Here is a 7,154-nt window from a genome sequence, read left to right as displayed (position 1 = left end):
CAATTTTGAATAACTTCCTTAGCTTTACAAATAAATGTATGAAATTTAGATACATTATAAAGGATATAATAGAAATTAATATGCACAAGTCAAATATTGCAAAACCACTACATCACATATGAAAAAGGACATCACTTGAATGGCAGCTATTTTTGGTTTCGTACGCCCGTGTTTTTTCCAGAACTTGCACCATAATCCCCTTAAGAATTTCAGACCCAACTTCTCTGATTTCTCCGTTGTTGTTCTCCTTCATTTGTACCAGGGTCTCCGATTTGTTGACGTAAACCCTCTCTTTCAGGTATCCCCACAAGAAAAAATCCGGGTTAGTCAAGTCTGGGGAACGTGAAGGCCAGTCGACATTGCCGTAGCGAGAGATTATTCTCTCTCCAAAGTACTGCCGTGGGAACTGCATTGTTTCTCTTGCGGTATGAACAGTTGCCCCATTTATTTGGAACCAGGTGTGAAGTCTACTTTGAATGGGCGGGTGCAAAAAGGTCACAATCATGGATACCTTAGAGAGAGTGTTTACGTCAACAAACCGGAGACCCTGGCGCAAATGAAGGAGAACAGCAACAGAGAAATCAATGAAGTGGGATCTGAAACTCTTGACGGTGTTATGGTGCAAGTTGTGGAAAGAGCACGGGTGTGCGAAGCCGAAAATGGCTGCCATTTAAGCGATGTCATTTTCATATGTGATGTAGTGGTGATGCAAAATTTGACACATGCATATTAATTTCCATTATGTCCTTTATATTGTATCTAAATTTCATGCATTTATTTGTAAAGTTAAGAAAGTTATTAAAAATCGAAACCCCTCAGTGACATTTGTGACACCCTGCATATGTATATGTATGTCTATACGACGGACATTTTTTCACCAAGCAGCAAACACAGCCATGCCTGCCTTTATTTTTGAAATGTATAAATCTTTATCATTTGGTATATATTATTGCAACTAGAAGGTAGAGAATGGATATATTTCGATAAGTAAATATTACCTTTTACCCTGTAATTATTTCAGTCATTGGACTATGGCCATACTGGGGCACCGCTATGAAGCGTTTTTGTCGAACGAAGCGATCCCACTACTTATATTTTTTTAAAGCCTGGTACTTATTCTATCGAGCGTTATGGCGAAGCGTGAAGTTATGGGGACGTAAACAAACCAACACCGGTTGTAAAGTGGTGGTCGGGATAAGCCAAACACAAAGGCACACACACAGACATAGATATATACAAACAACAGGTTTCCTTTTAATTTCCGTTTATCAAATCTACTCAAAACTTTGGTCGGGTCGGGGCAGTGGGACTGAATCGGGAGCCATGTGGGTGAGAAGCAAAATTCTTACCACACACAAACGCTGGCGCCTGAAATTTTATTTGCCGTTTATTTTTGTTTTGAATACATACATATATATATATATATATATATATATATATATATATATATATATATATATATATATAATATATGTTGCCAGTTTTCAAAAACACAGACACACGTGTGTATATATATATATTTATATATGTATATATATGTGTCTGTGTATATGTACATATATATATGTATGTATATATGCATGTATATATGAGCGTAGGCTCGAAACGTTAAAGACTTTTTCAATTCCCGAGCATTATACTAATACATCTGTTTGTTTTCTACATTACCTGTCTTCGTCTTTTGTTATTTTTTTGTGAATTCTCCCTATATATATATATATGTATATATATATATATATATATATATATATATATATATATATATATATATATATATATATATATATATATATATATATATATATATATATATATATATATATATATAATTATTATTATTTGCAGGATCCAGTAGAATCGAGGTATTTTACAAGGTGGAATCGAGGTCTCTACCTTGGTGTTGACACATTTATTACCGCATATATTTAACATCAAATTAGCTCTTCCTTAATTTACTCTTTCACCGGCACCGAGGTGTGAAAGTTCAATATGCATTCTATAATCCTTATGTGAAAAATCCTGTTAAATTTTATTTTGACTTTAATTCACCTGAAGAAAACGTTTTCTTTTTTTCACATAAAGTAATAGATTTGCTTATCAATAAAAAATAGGTCTGAAACAGCTGTAGTAAACTTCAACCCATTCGTGTTATTCTACAGGTTCCAATAGCCGCAGACATCACCGACGATATATACATACCTACATCATACGTATACACATACAAACACACACACACACACACACACACACACACACACGTATATACACATACACACAGACACACGCACACACACATACACACGTATATACACATACACACAGACACACACAGACACACACACACACACACACACATATATATATATATATACGTGTGTGAAATCCTTGGTACAGTTAGGTATATTTGCAAAAAGGAAAAAAATGACTTTACTGATAGTTCTAATCAATTTATCTTTTTAATAATATAATTTTCGTGCAGTTACTGTTAATACTTCATTTAGAGAATTAACATTGCTTGTTTTCACCTTTTCGATATCAGTGAAGAATTTCACTGGAAAAGTAGATATAAGATTGCCAAGATTTTGTCTCTCTCACCAAGGATCAGTGGCTATCGAACGCCGACGAAGGGAAATAACCCTGAAACCCGGGTCCGTTCGTGCTACAGATCATGGTGAGAGGGATAACTTCCCTTGGCAAACAGGACACAGTAGTGTGTCGATAAGCCAGCTGGAGGAGATGTCCTCCTGGGGCTAAAAGCAACAGTAACATCCACCTCTAGGAGTCAGCCACACTTAAGTGGCAATATACTACACTTTATCGTGCAGTTACTGTTAATACTTCATTTAGAGAATTAACATTGCTAATTTTACAGTTTGTTTTGTAAAAATAAAATTTTATGAAAAATTAAATTGATTAAGACTACCAGTGAAGTCATTCTTTTCCTCTTTCAAATATATATATATATAACGATCCAACCTTTATAACCATCCAACCTTTTGAGAATAATAACGCTGTTACGGCTGGGGCCGTACACTGCCGGATAGAAACATTCTATCGACGACTTCAGATTATGCCAATTATCTGTCAGAGCAACAACCGTCATACAAAAACAGATATAACTATATATATATATATATATATATATATATATATATATATATATATATATATATATATATATATATATATATATATAAGATTGACCAGTGACCGGTCTGTCAATATGCTAGAAGAAGCTCACTTAAAAATTGATATTAATTAATATCGAATTTTTACCATATTATGTTAATTAACCATAATCACATTTCTCAAAGTTGGTAAATTCAAAGCAGAAATTATTTTCTGCAGAGATATTTTCCGGATTCAGCGCGCCAAAACTAAGACTTTTGAATTTTAATCTTTATAATGGATAGAATCACGTGCACGTTTTCACTGGTTGAAGACAACTAGCACGAGATTCTGTTCGATTATAAGAATATCGGCAATCTGTACTGATGATAAATAGATACTTTAATTTGGAAGTATTGATTTTGAAACTATAGTCTGCAGATAATCGAGGTATGTACAATTTTCACTGGTCTAGCCCGCCTGTTTTTGCTCCGCTGAATCCGTATTTGAGAATTTTTTAAGTGAGCTTCTTCTAGCACATTGACAGACCGGTCACTGGTCAATCTTATATACACAAGTACTATAATCTTTTTAGGATCTCGAAAACATTTTTTTCCTGAACCTTCTGATTCTTCTAATGTGCTAGTTTCCTGGTATTAAATTGATATTAATTAATATCGAATTTTTACCATATTATGTTAATTATATATATATATATATATATATATATATATATATATATATCATGACGTCATGACGTCTGCGCAAGGATGACGCGCAACTACCTTTGTAGACACCTAAAAATTTTTTCATAGAATATATATATACACACATATGTGCCTGTGGCTATGTTTGCATTTTAGTGTGTCTCCCATTATCGTCTGACAACCGATGAAAGGGATAAAAGTAGAAGCCGGAGGAATTTGAACTCAAAACGTAAACATGAACAAGATAACATAAAGCATTTTGCCCGGCATGCTACCGCTTCTGCCAACTCACCGCCCTTAATTTTACAAATATTCATAAGTCCTTTCTGCTGTAATTTTAATATGAGTTTCTCATTTTCGCCTATGCATACAGACTTTATGATCACCCTGTATATTGTACGGGCATATAACTTATGGTGGAATGAAATTTACGATAATACGTCATATATATTTTAAACCGTAATGCATAAAAAAAGCATTAAAAAGATATACTGTTAGAAAGAAATCTGTTCCCTACCAATATATATATATATATATATATATATATATATATATATATATATATATATATACGTACAAGAATAAGAGGAATGACCAGCAAATGTGGATTCCTGAATGCTAGAAATAGATGCCGAATCATCCAACCACGAAAAAGAATGTTCTCAGCGACACAGCAGACTGTAAATGAGTAAGACAAATGAAAGAATACTAAAATATGATTAATTTACGTACCATGGTTTCTTAACAGGTGAAACCATGGTACGTAAATTAATCATATTTTAGTATTTTTTCATTTGTCCTACTCATTTACAGTCTGTTGTATTGCTGATTCTTTTCTACTGAGAACATTCTTTTTCGTGGTTGGATGATTCGGCATCTATTTCTAGCATTCAGGAATCCACATTTGCTGGTCATTCCTCTTATTCTTGTATGTAATATAATTTTAATCTTCGGATTTTTTAATATGCTAGACCACTGGTTTTAATTGATCAATATCAATTTCTACCCTCATTAATAAATTTTAATATATATATATATATATATATATATATATATATATATATATATATATATATATATATATATTTATGTCTCCTCTATCTTTTAATTATCATAAATCTTCCACTGAGGAGGAAGCCGGTTTGCAACAAAGATACAAGGCTCCATCTTTGGGATGTAGTTAACACAGACAAATCCACATTTGGAACTTGAGTAAAGTCTTGCATATTTTTATTGTTCCACTCATAGATTGCACTTGTAATGTACGAATTAGCCGGTCGATTTCTCTTTCTGAAAATCTCAAATTATCCAGATTCTTCTTTAAGCATTTACTAACAAAACCTAGTGATTCAATTATTGTAGATCTTCTTAGGAGGGATCTTTCTTAATGGTAATGTTTTCCTTTCTCATCTCTCTGTATAATGTTTGTGGGTTGGAAGCAAATTTGCAATTGATACTGGCTCGTTCAAAAATTCGCATTCGATAGCGAAGTTTCTCGCTCACCGTCCTGAGTTCATGTTTTAAAATGATTAACTTTCCCTCAAGAGCTCGGTGTGAAGAGTTGCCATAAAGTTACATTAATTTTTGTCTAAGGTAGAGTTAGTGAGATGTAAACTCATTTTCTCCTTGAATTTTATTGTTGTAGTTAACCATCCGATATGGCGGCGCACGTTATTGATGTTTTCTTCAAGTTTTGTTTTCCATCTAGGTTGTTTCCGTTTAGTAATTTCGTTACTTGTTTACTGTAGATTTCTCCTAGGTGTTCTTTAAGAGTAATAGCGGCTGGGTGTATAAGAGTATTAACATTCCAGTAATTAACATCACATGATTCCATGTGCTCTCCAGCGACATCGTTGATAACTTTAAACATTTGATCGGTCGGACTTTTTCTCGCTCTTGTTGGAATAGTCTGTCGCTCAACGAAAATTTCGAGAAAGTAGCAAATTTTTTTGCGAATTGCAATTTTAAAATGTTTTTGAGTTAGATGCTTTCCGCAGTTTTCGCTACTGAGTCAGCTAAATTTGGAGACACACTCGAATCTAGCGATATGTGTGTATGTATGTATGTATGTATGTATGCATGTATGCATGTATGTATGTATGTATGTATGTATGTATGTATGTATGTATGTATGTATGCATGTATGTATGTATGTATGTATGTATGTATGTATGTATGTATGTCATTATTCAGTTTATTTCAAGATTTCTTGCCAATAGAGAAAGAACCGGTTTCTAACCCAGATCCAAGGCACCTTCATTGGAATTTCAACATCAACAACAGGGTATGTATGTATGTATGTGCAGATTTGTATGTTTTATGTATGCATTCTCATGCATATAGTCACATATCTAGACATATCTCTGTATTTCTAGGACCACACTAGGCAATGTGACCTTCCTGTTAAGACGGTGGGGTTGTTATTTGAAAGAATTTGGTTGCTATTTCCAGTAGATTGAGGGACCGCTGTGAGGTGTTCCATATGTGTTGTAGAAGTGTGTGTGAGTGTGTGTTTAGTATTGTGTTTAGTGCGATGTGGGTTGTGTGTATGCATGTGTAAATGTGTGTGTGCGAGTAAACGATGTGTCGTATGTTTGTGTGTGTTTATGTGTGTGTGCGAGTAAACGATGTGTTGTATGTTTGTGTGTGTTTGTGTGTGTTTGTGTGTGTGTGTGTGTGTGCGTGTGTGTTCCTAAGTATTTCTATGGACATACAATATTAGTCATTCATCTACTTTTCTTCTTGTTTGTGCTTGTGCATACTCATGTATGTCTGTGCACGAGTGTATGTTTGCGTGTGTGTGTGTGCATGTGTGTATGTGTGTATGTATAATTTGTATAGATGTTTATGTGTGTGTGTGTGTGCGTGCTTATATACTCAGTGTTTGTATGTTTATAATATGTGTGTGTTTACAATGTGTGAGTGAGAGTGTATGAGTGCACGTGTGCATTTCTAATATCTGCGTCTACGATTATATAGACGTGTTTTTATGTCCACATGTGCAATCCATATGTCTGTGTACATGTGTGTGTGTGTGTGTGTGTGTGTGTGTGTTTTGTTTATAATATGTGCGTCTCTCTAATATTTGTATATGCACATATGTGTCTGCTTCCAACACATATGTGTGTGTGTGTGTGTGCGCGCACGAGTGCGTGTGTGTGTGTGTGTGTGTGTCTCTATACAAAGCGTAAACACGACCATTTAAGTTTCCACAATGATTGCATGACATCATATAATTAATACTAACCACACTGACTGTAGCAACCACAGCAGTATCAGCAGCATCAGTAGCAGCAGCAGCAGCAGCAGCAACAACAACAATAGTGTAAACAACAACAG

The sequence above is a fragment of the Octopus bimaculoides genome, chromosome 25 (genome assembly GCF_046866305.1).
Source record: "Octopus bimaculoides isolate indiv1 chromosome 25, ASM4686630v1, whole genome shotgun sequence".
Classification (NCBI taxonomy): domain Eukaryota; kingdom Metazoa; phylum Mollusca; class Cephalopoda; order Octopoda; family Octopodidae; genus Octopus; species Octopus bimaculoides.
The sequence above is the reverse complement of the archived record's forward strand: the minus strand, read 5'-3'. Positions refer to the sequence as shown.